General features: G+C 39.6%; 1 pseudogene; it reads right to left on the bottom strand.

Moving 5' to 3' along the window:
* Positions 1 to 3,526: 3,526 nt before the first annotated feature.
* Positions 3,527 to 14,720, bottom strand: LOC150064114 (cyclin-dependent kinase 2-interacting protein pseudogene; annotated as a pseudogene).
* Between the last annotated feature and the right edge of the window lie 244 nt (positions 14,721 to 14,964).

Consider the following 14,964-nt stretch of genomic DNA (forward strand, 5'->3'; position numbering starts at 1 on the left):
GCAGAAGGAGGAGGAGGAGGAGGAGGGAGAGGCAAAAGGTGAACCCAAATGAAGGGATATTCTACAAAATAATTCCTCTATACTATGTTCAAAAGTGTCAAGGGAAAGACAAGGAAAGAATAAGAAGTGTCACAGATGGCTGAGAATGAAGGACAAACTCACTGCAATATGGCGTCTGAATTGGAGTTTGGAAGAGGAAAATAATAGATTGTAGGAATTTGGAAGAGGAAAATAATATTGATTTATAACTGGTTAAGTTCAAATTAAAGCAATAATTTTAGCTAACGATATTGCATCCATGTTAATCGTGATCAATGTCTCACAGTAGGCAAGATGCCAATATCAAGGAAATAGAGAGAAAGAAACAGAAGAATTGACTGTATTACTTGAAAACTTTTCTGGAAGTGTAAAATTATTTCAAAAAATAATTTCAAACATAAAGTCAAGACAAGAGAAGACACAGAACAGAACTGGGCAGTGAATCTGAGAAAGAGAAGAAGGTGAGTAGTCAGATGGGTTTGAAGAAATGTCTGCAGTTCAGAAGAAGATGAAAACGTGAGTGATAATTCCATCTCTTTCACCACAAGAAAGCGCATTACTAAAGCATAGCAGGCTTAGAGTTTATAGAGGCTCCCCCTGTAGAGGTAATTCATAGTGAGAAAACAAAACAGAAAGAGGAAAAGAGAAAAAAACTATCACTGTGTTACACTTAGGAATAGCCTCCCTGGATCCACTCCATTTGGGATTGAAAAACTCCATGAACATGGTTTCTACTTGTTCCTTTGCTCCAAAGTGGCACTGCCTTTTTTAACTCAATCCAAGAGCATGTTATGAATCCCAGGAAACTCCCAGATTAGTTCAAGATAGTCAGAAGTGTATTTCTTCTATCTGTTGCAATTGTGAGGGTGATGACTACGATTGCCTAAGGAGTCAGCCTAGTTTAGAGGACTCTGCTCTGGATTATTCATTTCAAGCTGTTTGTAATGTGCCCTTGTGCCCTAGGACACGAGAAGATCTGTTGAATTTAAACTTCTAAAGTCTCTCTTTCTACCTCTCCTCGTGCCCCAACCCTTCTCCCTCCGCTGGCATTAGGGCCAAGTAAGAATCTGATATCTTAGGCAACATGAAAGCAGTTTGTATTCCCAACATGACTCAGAATGTGGTATTCGGTTTTTCAGAAAAACAGCTTCCATTTCTTACACAGAAAAAAAGAAAAAAAGAATGTGATTTATGCTGTAGTAGAAAAAGGGACCGTGGCATCTAGCCAAATTTGGATGTATTCCTCTCTGCTCTCTTCTACTAAGTACTACCTTTATGGCTTTGTAAACATTGCTCAAGCTCGCTGGACTTCTCATGCAGGCTGGCACTGAATAGCTCCAATGAGGAGGACCCCAGAGCCCCGCATCTCACAGGCTTGGTACCACAAGGTAACTTACGCTTCCTCCTATCAGATAAGAGAAACTAAGGGGTGCAAAGTTTAAATCACTTGCCAAAGAACACTGTGCGGCCAACTTTAACCTTCCAACCACTGAACGATCATACGTGATCATACCTATCACATCAGAATGGTTTAAAGAGTCCAGTGCTTCTGGTTCATGTCTATTATCCTAGCTACTAAGGAGGCTGAGACTTAAAGGTTATGGCTCAAAGCCAGCCCAGCCAGGAAAGTCTGTGAGAGAAATGCTTATCTCCAATTAACCACCAGGTGGGGGGGGGGGGGAAGCATGAGGTAGAACTGCAACTCAAGTACTAGAACATTAGCTTTGAACAACAAAGCTCTGGGACGGTGCCCCTCCCTTAATTCAAGCCCTAGGAGCAGTACACATGCACATAGAAAGAATATTATACTGTTGTAGGACCTAAGCGTGGTGTTTCATATATGATAATAATAATAATTTATTCTAAGAACCAAGTCTAAGTTTATCTCTTTGTTCACATCTACCTTCGAGCTACAAAAAAAAAAAGCCCTTGGGTACCTGCATCTAGTTTATCTTGGTGAAAAACTTGAGCTTCATTTCATTACTCATAGATACTATACCGTTCATTAAAAACAAAAATCCATTCTTACTAGAAAGGCTCTTTAACCAGCTAAGCTCCCTTGGTTATCTCATATTGTTATCTGATATATTGTATATATGTTTATTTGGTTATTTGAAATAGGATAGGGAAGGGGGGAAAACAAGATGAGGGGTGGGGGTGGGGGAAGGGAAATGGGCACCAAGACATGAGAAACATGTAACAATGTTTGTGAAGTAATGCACCTTCTATCTGGTGAATATAATGTAACCCTTCTATTAATTACAATCAAAGTATATGAAAAAGCCCTTGATTATTAAACTGCAACAACAACAGCAGCAGCAGAAATACACACAGCAGAAGTAGATAACATGTGGGTCGAATGCTGCTTTGTTTTAGTATTCACAGCAAGAAATATGAGTCCAGCCTGCAATAGTCAGTCAAAATAAGTGAGCAAGACAGAAAGCCAGTGAAGAAAGCACTGAATTACTCACAGGTATAGTGCTGATTTTTCTCTTCCCGAGGAACAGAAGAGCCAGACAGTTAAGAAAAGGGAGGCCCTTGCTTAAACAGTTCATTCCTGGTTTCTCCCAGAACTATTTCCATATAACATCTCATCTCCCCATCCAGTCACCTGATCAAGTAAGCCTAGACAATCCGTGGCTTGCATTGGGGATGCATGTCTTTGTACATTCAATCAAAGTGAGTAAAGGAGATAAATCGTATATTCTCGTGCAATCAGAAGTTTGGTCCTTTGGTGACAGTAGCTAATTAGATAACAAATTCTTCTTTTGTCCAGTGTAAGCTAGTTTATTCCTTCTACTGTTCTATTTTGCTCTAGAATTTTTTTCTCTTTAGTCTTGCACCTGGTAGAAGTGAAAATTTGGAAATTTTCTTCCTAACACTCAATATTGAATGCTTTCTCCCTATGCTCAGATCCCAGGGATAAAGTTTCACCCATGGATTGCATCTACATTTCATTTTCTAAGGATGTCAAGGGGGAAGCAATATAATTATAGGTTTTGTCCTAGTATCTTCAGTACAACCTTAACTCAGAGTATCACATAAGTACCTTTACATTCCAGAGGTGGCCTCGGGGTGATGTAGATAAAAGACTGTTCCTTACTCTTTTTTTGCCCTGCATTAAAAAAAATCTTTTTTTCTTTCTTTTTATTTTAAAGAGAGGGTCTTACTGTGTCTCCCAGACTGGCCTCAAGCCTGTGATCCTCCTGACTCAGCCTTCCCATTGTGGCTGTAGCCCAAGTAATCCTTGAACTCAGAACCCTTCTGCCTCAATTGTCAAGTGGCTAGGGCTACAAATCTGCATCACTATGCCCTGCTGTAGTTTGTTGTTTTCCATAGTACTGGGTTTGAACTTGACCATGCCCTCCACTCTAGTTTTTTTGTTTGGGGCCCATTTTTTTGTGGGAAGTATTTGCTCCTTGGACTCAACAAGAGGCCACTGATCTGGAGCCTGGCTTGATAGGTGTGGTTGGTGCACACAGGTCTGTCAGATGTCACAGCCCCCGTGGCCTGTCTCACACAGCACGCTCTCCAGGAGGAGCTTCCTCCTGCCCTCCACTTAGGGCTGCTGCAGCCACGTGGACAGGTAGCTGAGGGACAGGTCACGGGTCACGGTCAGCCCTGTGCGCCAGCTCTGCAGCCACTGTGTGCTTCAGGAGGAGATCCTTCTGGTACATGTCAGAGAGCTAGCGGGAAACCTCATAGAAATGGACAATGGGCCTTGTGTGGAACAGGGAAGCCCGCCTGTGCTCCTCCCCATAATAATAATTTTCTAGCTCACAAATTTCCTTGGTAGTTGAAGACAGCTTTTCCATATTCACCTGTATTTTTGACAAAGCATCCAAGGTGACCTGAAGGTCTTTGCATAGTGACTCAAGTTCTGGATCATCTTCCAGGCACCTCTTTTCTTCATTTTCACTGAATACTGGATTATTATTCTCTAATTCTATCTGATCTTGATTCGGTAAGCTGATTTTCAGATTAGCGATGTTATTTGCAGTGGTAAAACCTGCATCACTGAGGGATTCCCATTTCAGCATTAAATTATGCCAGTCAGCTGCATTGTCCTTAATTTTTCTTGCACTGACTGATAAATCAGGTTTCCTGGGAGTTGTAGGTTCAGGAATCTTTGCTTGGGAACCATCCACGGCTATCCTGGGAAACAAGGCCCGAAGTCCCCTCCTTACTCTTTTTACCTTTAAAACAAATGACTTGGGGAGAGGTTTTTGTTAAATTAATGTCATTTTTCTCTTTTGAACTTTTCTGTCAGATAAGCATTAATTGAAAGTGATTACAAAAGAGTGTGTGTGGGAAGACAGTCATGGGGCTTGAACTCGGGGCCGGAGTGATGTCCCTGAGCTTCTTTTACTCAAGGCTAATGGAACCACAGTTGCACTTCCAGTTTGTTCTTTTAATTTTTGAGTATTTTATTGAAGATAAGACTTTCACATATATTCCTGCTCAGGCTGGCTTTAAACCACAATCCTCCTATCTCAGCCTCCTGAGTAGCTAGGATTATAGATATGACTCATCAGCATTTGCTCATAGAGAAAATAATTGAGTTTCATGAGACTCAGTTTCTTCATTTTGTGAAACTGGGATGACACTATCTTGCAGATTTGATAGTAAGATTTTAGACCGTAAATATAATGTCTCTAACATGAAGAAATGCTCGACATCTCTGTCCATAAAAGAAATGCAAATAAAAACAGCTCTAAGATTCCACCTCACTCCAGTTAGAATGGTCAGGATCAAGAAATCTAATAACAATAAATGCTGGAGGGGATGTGGCCAGGAGGGATTACTACTACACAGTTGGTGGGAGTGCAAACTCGTTCGACCACTATGGAAAGCAGTATGGCAATTTCTTAAAAGACTAAACATAGAACTCCCCTATAACCCAGCAATTCCACTACTAGGCATTTACCCAATCATCTAGAAACAAGGACATACTAAATCCACCAGCACAACAATGTTCATTGCAGCACTGTTTATCATAGCAAAGATGTGGAACCAACCCAGATGTCCCTCAGTGGATGGACAAAATGTGGTATTTATACACGATGGAATTGTATGCTGCTGTCAGAAAGAATGACATGGCCCCATTTGTAAGGAAATGGAAAGACTTAGAAAAAAATCATATTAAGTGAAGTAAGCCAGACTCAAAGGAACATAGGCTCAATGGGTTCTCCTAGGAGAGATTTACAATAGAATAAAACCTAGATACATAAAGCCATATAGTATGACGCTAAATGTAAGGACCTCCAGGATATAGAAACAAAAGCCATATAATGAGTGATTGTTGTCCTTAATGTACTATGCTATCTCTCATCACTTTTGCTGTCCCTTGCTTATCTCATATTGTTACAATATTTCATCTTGTTATCTGATATATTATATATATGCTTTATTGGTTATTTGAAATTGGATAGGGAAGGGGGAAAACAACATGAGCAGGGAAGTGGGGGAGGGAAATGAGGTGAGGAAGGGTATCAATGTATGTGAATTAATGCACCTTCTATCTGGTGAATATAATGTAACCCTTCTATTAATTACAATAAAAAATATATGAAAAAATAAAAAATATATTGTCTCCAGAGTCAATTCATTTATAGTGACTATTAACTCTGATTTTATATTGTACCAAATTTGTCAGTGCCCACTAGACATATATGCAGGCACACACAAAAAGATCATCAAAAGAACATATTCTGTAATGCAAATGTGAAATTTTCTATTCTGCTAAACTTTGTTAAGTTCTTCAAAATCATACAAGGGATGCTGTGATATCCCTGTCAACTGTAAACAGCCTCTTAGAAGGAAGTAAGGAAATACATTTGGGCCTCGATGACTTTGTTGGGGACTTTGAGAGGCAAAGCACATCATTCTAGCTACTTGCAAACTTAATCCGCTTATCTTCACTCCAAACTAATAGTGCTATCCATTTTGAGTGACCCTAAAAATTCTTCACATTTGGAGAGTGCTTGTATGGTCATTACATTGACTCTCTGAGAACAAATGGGAAAACAAATCAGCAACAGGCTTTGCCTGTGTCAGTTTCTATCAGTTTCTGCCCTCACTGCCTTTCCATTACTGGTCTCTGGGAGAAGATGTGACATAGCAGGTAGATAACTAAATGAATCACAGCATTTAACCTCACTTTTTAGTACTTCCTCGAAATCTGCTCCTAGAAGAATTCCAAGTAAAATAGGATAGCTTGTCAAATCAAAAGACACTTAATTTGGCACTCAAGATGGACATCTTATGGGCCAAGTAACTTTAGATAAGTTGTACAACTTTGTGAACACCAGTTTCCATATCGGGGATCATATATATATATCTATATTATTGTAATTAATAAAAGGGTTACATGATATTTGCCAGATAAAAGGTGCATTAATTCACATATATTGATACCCTTTCACATGTCTTGGTCCCCATTACCCTCCCCTCCACCCCCCCATCTTGGTTTTCCCCCCTTCCCTATCCAATTTCAAATAACCAAATACAAATACATCCAATATATCAGATAACAAAGTGAGATACTGTAACAATATGAGATAACCAAGGGACAGCAAAAGAGATGAGAGATAACATAGTACATAAAGGACAACAATCATTCATTATATGGATTTTGTTTCAATATCCTGGAGGTCTTTTCAATTAGCTTCATACTATATGGCCTTATGTATCAAGGTTTTGCTCTATTGCAGATTTCTGCTAGTAGAGCTCAAGTTCCTTTGAGTCTGGCCTACTTCACTTAATATGATTTTTTCTAAGACTTTCCATTTCCTAACAAATGGGGCGATGTCATTTTTTTCTGACAGCAGCATAGAATTCCATTGTGTACAAATACCACAACTTGTTGATCCACTCATCAACTGAGGGACATCTAGGTTGGTTCCATATTTTTGCTATGGTGAATAGTGCTGCAATGAACATTGTTGTGGTAGTGGATTTAGTATGCCCTAGTTTCTGGATGGTTGGGTAAATGCCAAGTAGTGGAATTGCTGGGTCATAGGGGAGCTCTATGTTTAGCCTTCTGAGGCACTGCCATACTGCTTTCCATAGTGGTTGAATGAGTTTGCACTCCCACCAATAGTGTAGTAGGGATCCCTCCTGGCCACATCCCTCCAGCATCTGTTGTTGTTACTTTTCTTGATCCTGGCCATTCTAACTGGAGTGAGGTGGAATCTTAGCATTGCTTTGATTTGCATTTCTTTTATGACCAGAGATGTTGAGCATTTCTTCATGTGTCTATAGGCCATTTTTGTTTCTTCTTCAGAGAAGACTCTCTAAGTCTTTGGCCCATTTTTTTAATGGTATGGTTGTTACTTTGGAGATTAGTTTTGGAGTGATTCAATTTTTTGAGCAGTTGATATATTTTAGATATGAGGCTTTTGTCCGTTGTTTGGTTGGTGAAGATCTTCTCCCACTCTGTAGGCTTCCTAATTAATTTACTAGCTATGTCCTTTGCCATACAAAATCTCTGCAGTTTAATGCAGTCCCACTTACCCAGCCTTTCTCTTATTTGCAAAAACACTTCTTAGCAGAAAGAACAGCGCTGGAGGAATTTCAATTCCAAACTTTAGACTCTATTACAGAGCTATAATTATCAAAACAGCTTGGTACTGGCACAAGAACAGGCCTGAAGACCAATGGAATAGAACTGAGGACCCAGATATTAAACCACAGACCTATAGCCACCTAATCTTTGACAAGGGATCCAAAAAAAATAGAATGGAAGAAAGACAGCCACTTCAACAAGTTGTGCTGGCAGAACTGGTTAAGCACCTGCAGAAAACTAAAGTTGGATCCTTCTTTGTCACCCTGCACTAGAATTAACTCCAAATGGATCAAAGACCTGGAGGTAAAAGCTGACACACTGAAAACTTTACAAGAAAGAACAGGAGATACACTAGGCCTCCTTGGCACAGGTTGAAACTTTCTTAATAAGGACCAAGAATCACAGCAAATAAGAGAAAGGATGGGATCTTTTTTATAGCCCAAAAGCTTATTCTCACAAGTTCACAATCACATACATACACACACACACACACACACACACACACACACACACATCATCATCATCATCATCATCATCATCATCATCACCAGCTACTATGGGGTCTGTCAGATGGTAGTCAGTTGATAAGTTTATTTACTATACAACATAATCATCACTTCTGCCAACTGTGAGATACTGGAGTGGGTAACCACAAAAGGTTAGTGTCCTCCACAAGAAATGTATATGCAAATCAATGATTTGCATAAATGCAAGTCAAGTGATTGGGTTCTCACACCAATATAAACTTATGATTCCTATTTGCATGCACTAAATCTACCATTTGTCTGTAAAAGTGTGGTTAATTGTTATATTTAGAGTTACTCTGTAAAAGTTAAGATGCATGGTATTTTAAGTTGTTCATGTAAGGTACAATTACAAATATAAATGTCCCTTAAATAGTAAAAAGTAACAAAAGATTTTCCCATACTCCAGAGAACATCCTAAAATCAACTAAAAGTTATGAAAGAAGTGAAACTACTTATATTTATAAAAATTAAAATAGTAAAATGGAAGAAACAGTATATCTGTAGCTGATGAAGCAAATCATTTGTTAGTCTTCATGTGTGCAATGTATTGAGCAATCACTTTGTGTAAAATGCCCAGCAAAAACATGTGTGTCAGGAGTTAGAGACTCTTGCACAATATGTTTGTTCCCTTGTCTTACATTTCATTGACTTTTGATTCACACCTATAATCTTTTAGTTTCATCAAATGCATTTCTGTACATTCTCAGACAACCAAGAGCAATAATTACTGAATAATTACCCCCAGATAAATGTACTGTCTCAATCTGTAACTTTAGGTACTTGGGAGGGGGAAATCAGGAGAGCAAGGTTCGAGTCCAGCCTGAATGTTGTGTGCATGTCTATTTTTCCAGCAATGGGGAAACACAACAGCTAGGACCAGTGGTGTGCACTTGTCACCCCCAATTACAGAGAAACAGTGGCGGGATCACAGCCCACGCAGGTATGGCCACAAGACCAGCTCTACCTCAAAAATATCCAAAAGCATGTGGCTCTAGTGGTAGAGTGACTGCTTAGCAATCTTGAGGCCCAGAGTTCAATATTCAGTACAACCACAGGAAGAAGAAAAAGAAATCTCAAGGCTTTGGCAAATACGAAAGCTGTAAATCTTTCCGGAATATGTGCACATATATGCAGCAGTGCATATTACTTTGCAAGTTGTCTTTTCCCCTAATTGATCTCTGTCTCTGTCTCTCTCTCTGTCTCTCTGTCTTTCTCTCTGTCTCTGTCTGTCTCTCTGTCTTTCTCTCTGTCTCTCTCTGTCTCTGTCTCTCTGTCTTTCTCTCTGTCTCTCTCTGTCTCTGTCTCTCTGTCTTTCTCTCTGTCTCTCTCTGTCTCTATCTGTCTCTCTGTCTGTCTGTCTCTCTCTCTCTCTCTTTCTCTCTCTTTTTCTTATGGAATCATGGGGCTCGAACTCAGGGCCTGGGCACACTTCCTGAGCTCTTCGTACTCAAAATTTCACTTTGAGCAACAGTGCCACTTCTGGTTTTTTCTGGTGGTTAGCTGGAGATAAGATTCTCAGAGACTTTTGTGCAGGGGCTGGCTTTGAACTGTGTTCCCCATAGCTCAGCCTCCCGAGTAGCTAGGATTATAGGCCTGAGCCACTGACACCCTGCTCAATATCTATCTTTTTATATCTTCTGACTAGCACAATGACATGAAGAAAATGTTGGATCAGTAAAAGTATGAGTAAAGACCATGAAGCATAACAAATGGAGGATAGATGAGGAGCCCTGATCCATTACTATGTAAAGGGATAACCAAATCCCTCTTTAAAATACTGCCTGTGAAGGAGGCAATCTTCAAAGCACTGGAGATACTTCTCATCACTGCCAGCTTACTCTAGGGGCCAAAAAGAGTTAACACCATTTCACATAGTGACTGGTTCACAGCAAATAAAGAAATTGTGTCTGGGACACAGGAATCTCCAGAGAACACAGCTTTTACCTGGTTTAGCTGAGTGGTGTGTTGATGCTTGTGATTCATAAACAGGTACCACACTTGTTTTCTGGGCAATGACATCACCACTGTTTTCCCCAGAAGACTGAGAACAGAGCCTTTTTCTCCAACTCATTAGCACTACCTGAAAGCCCCATGTATGCAAACAGAGGAATTCACTAACTCACCAGCCTTTGAGTGGGGGAAGGGGCGGGGGTCAGAGAATATTTGCTGAGACAATAGCTTAACCACATAGATTATCATATCTGCTAATAGCAACCACCCCTGGAGTCCCAGACACCTATTTTTCTATTGTTATTCCAATGAAACCCCAAATCCCCAGAGAAGATAAAGATTTGCTCTTGTTTACAAATCACTAGAGTACCCTGTTGTGCATATAAGGAGAAAGTACAAAACGAAGATGTCTCTGGAGAGGAGAGGAGAAAGTAAAATTTCCGCAGAGGCTGGCCAATATGGAAGCTTCTTTCCAGGGTCCTTTATTTTAGTGAATTCCGTTGACTGCTAGTGTCTATAGTGGCAAGCTTCACAAACAGTCCTAAATGCACATAAAAGGCAATTTATTATCTGAGTGGTAGTTATCTTTCCTACTATTGAACTATTAACTACAAAGATGTTGACCACTTTTGTAATCAAATATTCACCTCTTGAGCAATCTTTTCTCCCCATGGACCCTTTCTTCCATTATAGTCATTTTACTTTTCTCCTGATATTAACATCTACCCACCTGGTTGAAGTCCCAGACCTGTAGAATTAGAAATGTTTCTCTTGTCCTTCCCCTGAGCCCTATAGTCTCTCCACCACTCTTGCTTGTCTGACTTTAAAGTAGCATTAAGCTAAGAAAGCAAAGAAGTCAAAGGATAGGGCCATTTATGAGTGATTGTCATTATCCCTTTCACTGGAGGTGCAATTTGACAGCCGAAAGTGAAAACTGAGAAGAATGAACAATGCTTTTCTTCAATACTGTAGAGACAGAACAATGCAAGGCAGCTGCGTTCAGGAGACACAAAGCTTGTTTGTTGCAAGATTCAGTACAAAGATTACTAGAGGAAAAAAACTCTGGAGGTTCCTTCAATCTTTTGGATTGTTGAGACTTTACTGTGATAAGAAGTCATTGCAGCCATATGCTTGCACTCACGTTTTTGCATGGATTGAATATTCAATGTCACTAGATGGAATTGAATCTGGTAGTGCAGTTCACAGAGTCTAGACAGTTAATTTCCCCCCTTTCATTTGAAAAAAGGAGGAAGGTCTGGATGAAAAAATCAATAATTAAGTGATCTGAACAGTATCAGATAGCACATTGCAATTTAAGAATGGCAATGACAGCTTTGAAGTCTCCTGGGACTAGATAGCACTGAAAGCTTGTAAGGACAGGCTGAAAATGACCTTGGCTGAAGACAGACTAGAGACAGCATAAATCCTCAGGGGCATCCCTCTGACTTGTCAGTCTTTATTCACTAGTGCCCTTGACATAGTACACTGGTGACGGAATGCTGGCCAAGCTTTCAGTCTATGAAGACAGAAAGAGATTCCATCAATAAATCTCATCACGCGACACAAGTATCTAACAATGTCCCACTAGATCACTGAAGAGCAAGTTCTGAATTTCAAAGATGCTGTAATTACAGAGCCGATGGTGAAACCACAGAAGGCTCCTGCAAAGTACAGGTGATCTTAAATATATGGGTGTGCTTTTGATTATAAAGCAATAATGACTGCAGCTGTATGAACTAAACTTGGAGGATTCAAAAAAAATGACGCTTCACATTCAGCATGTCCAGAAACAAACTGAAGAGATTGGAGACTTCACAGATATTCAAAGAAAGCAGAGCATTCAGAAGAGACTTTTTCACCCAGCTAGTAATAGGCATTGATTTATTAAACAAATCTATTGTACAGAATGCATACAAAGGCTGGGACACACTGTATTACATTTTAAACATAAAGAGAGGCAAATTAAAGTGGGGGTTCATGGCTCAAACTGTAAAAGCACATGACCAGTGAACATGGTCTAACTCAAGTACTTAAGGGAAAAAGTGATATCAACAAATTAAATACTAGGAGACAGGTATTTTGAGAGGTGAGGAATGAGATCAATGGAGGGGGAGAGGTGAATGAACAGAAAAAGTGGAGAAAATTTGGTAATAAAATTGAATGCATATCCTGACAAATTAAAAAAATTGAGGGGAGGCTAAAGGCTGGGGGGAGTGGGGGAGAACTACCTGAGGTAACTGATCATAAATTGCTATGTTGAATGGTGACCCCTTTGTATACCTATTTAAAGATAATGTAATTTCTAAAAAGACAACATTTCCTGACCTCAGAAATTTCAGTATATAACACAAATGAATAAACACAAACTTACAACCTAAATGTCAGTAACTAGGCTGAAAATTTTAAGTAATTCTCACAGTAATTGGTATATATATTTTACTATTTCCATGAAAAATGCATTAAGCTAAAGCAATGGCATATAGAAAATCTTTGAATACAAAATTAAATACAGTCCAAGGGTTTTTTTTTATTATTTTATTAGTACAAGTTCTTTTTACCCCAAGTTTTTATATTACACAAATCAAAGAAGAGAGAATACTCTGAGAAAAGTATTCAATTTTGAAGATTTTTTGATATGACTTTTAACATTTTGACCAAGTCATAAAATATATACATAGGTCTTATTTTCTTCAGGCCTTGAAATACTCAAAAATATATATAAAGTGTATTATTGAGATAAAACAATACCATATGTATCAAGTATAGATGGACTATCATAAACATTTTTCATCTTAAGGTGTGTATACGTATTTATGTACGTATGTGTGTATATGTATATGCATGTGTGTCAATACTGGGGCTTGAACTCAGTGCTACCCCTTAACAGTTTTGTTCAAGGTTGATCCTTAGAGCTAACTCAATTAAGGTTCAAAACTGGCTGGTGCAGGGCCAGGAGTTTGGCCTAGTGGTGGAGTGCTTGCCTAGCATGCACGAGTTCGATTCCTTGGTACCACATATATAGAAAAAAGAGCTGGAAGTGGTGCTGAGACTCAGGTGGTAGAGCTCAGTACTCAAGGACAGTGCTCAGGACCTGAGCTCAAGCCCAGGACTGATAAAAAAAATATCTGGCTGGTTCATTCTTACACAAACTTGCAACTTTATGCTGGTTAGTTGGAGATAGGAGTCTTACAGACTTTCTGCTTGGGCTGGTTCAATCTGCAATCCTCAGATCTCAGCCTCCTGTGTAGCCAAGATTACAGGCATGAGCCACTGGAGCCCAAAATTCTTACACCTTTGCCACATAAAATTTAATCTGCTTGTTGAATCAAAAGGTCATGTTATCACCATTAACATCAACAGGTGAACAAACAGGGCTTTCTGCTATTTTTCCTTGTTACTCTCCTAAGATGTTAAGAAACTGCATCAGCCAGTTTACACATTCACAGATAACAGATAACACATAGGATGTGCCAAAAAAAAAAGTCAAGACACAATTTAAAAAGCTACAGGCCACTATCAAAGACACATGGAAGCAAAATGTAATAATAAGAAGATAAAATAGTCATCAGAATCCAAAAGAATAAACTCTTGTAAACAGGCCACCCAGAGGCAAAGGTCACCCCAAATCTGAAACAATTCTACAGAGATTTTTCTAAACCCCATTGGAAATCACATCCTGTCAGTGTAATCCACATAGGTCAGGGTGTGCAAAGGATGGAAAATATTGAAGGGAATGTGTTAAAGACAGCATGATTTATCCCTTGTCCCCACTGTCATATCATATTCCTTATTCAAATAAAATGTGTGTGTTCTCAACTGAGAAGTTACACAATTTCTCATCAATGGATGCATTAGAACAGAGTGACGTGAATTTGTTCATTTCCCACTAAAACCCATTTGAGAGGATCTCATTCCACCAATCAGGAAAGCTGTGTGGAAATATTTTTTCCAGTTTTGAAGCATGGTATATATTTTGTGACTAAGGGAATACACAGAGGATGTTCCTGTACCCATTATCAACTAGCTGTTGTAAGGTAAATATTCTCAAGAAAACAGAGAAGCCACATTATGAAAAGTTGAATTGGAAGTCATAATTAGAAAGCCAGCTTCTGCAGGTGACCTCTCTTATCACGAAGACCTGCAGCCCCATGCAGACCCTATCCCAGGATCAGGGCTTCCCTCTCTGGGGCTACACAATATGCAGTTCAAAGGATGGCTTGTCCCACTTCTAAGCCTTTGAAGCTGGGTAGAAATCCTCCATCACCCAGCCTGGCAACAGGATGTCTGTGAGAACAAGATGGCATCAGTAGACCTGGTGGCCCTACTTCATAGCCAAGATTCCAACTGCAATTCCAGTCCCTTAAGTTCCCATTTTGTCTTCTAAGTCATGGTGTCATTGTGGGGCTCTGGGATCCATTTGACATTGCTGAGCCAGTGTCTAATAAACCCTAGAAGAGCTGAGATCCTTTCTACAGTTCATAGTCATCCTGATAAACATTTTCAGAAGCATCTGGAGAAGGTTTGGGAATGTGCCCCCAACTAAGGAATCCCCGTACTTCAGTGGAGAGACTCTGAATCTTCACTCGGGTTTTTGGAACTGAAGAAAAGATTGTGAATCCCTTGTAAGATAATTCCATTTCGCTTTCTTCCCAGCCCACCTAATTATTTTTCTGACTATGTATTTCAAGAAGCACTTTACAAGGCTGCCTATCTATTTCATTCCTAAGGAGCCATTGCCAGCGATCCCTGCAGGTCAAAATCCTCTAATTACCATTTTAAACATAATTTTATTGTAGTAATTGCATCACCACCTGCTCCCTCTAACTCCACATGACAGGATTCCCATCGAGAACAGAACGCCAAGCCTACAGAGAGCTGTCA

This window comes from Megascapheus bottae, chromosome 4, assembly GCF_031878675.1.
Source record: "Megascapheus bottae isolate mThoBot1 chromosome 4, mThoBot2.hap1, whole genome shotgun sequence".
Classification (NCBI taxonomy): Eukaryota; Metazoa; Chordata; class Mammalia; order Rodentia; family Geomyidae; genus Megascapheus; species Megascapheus bottae.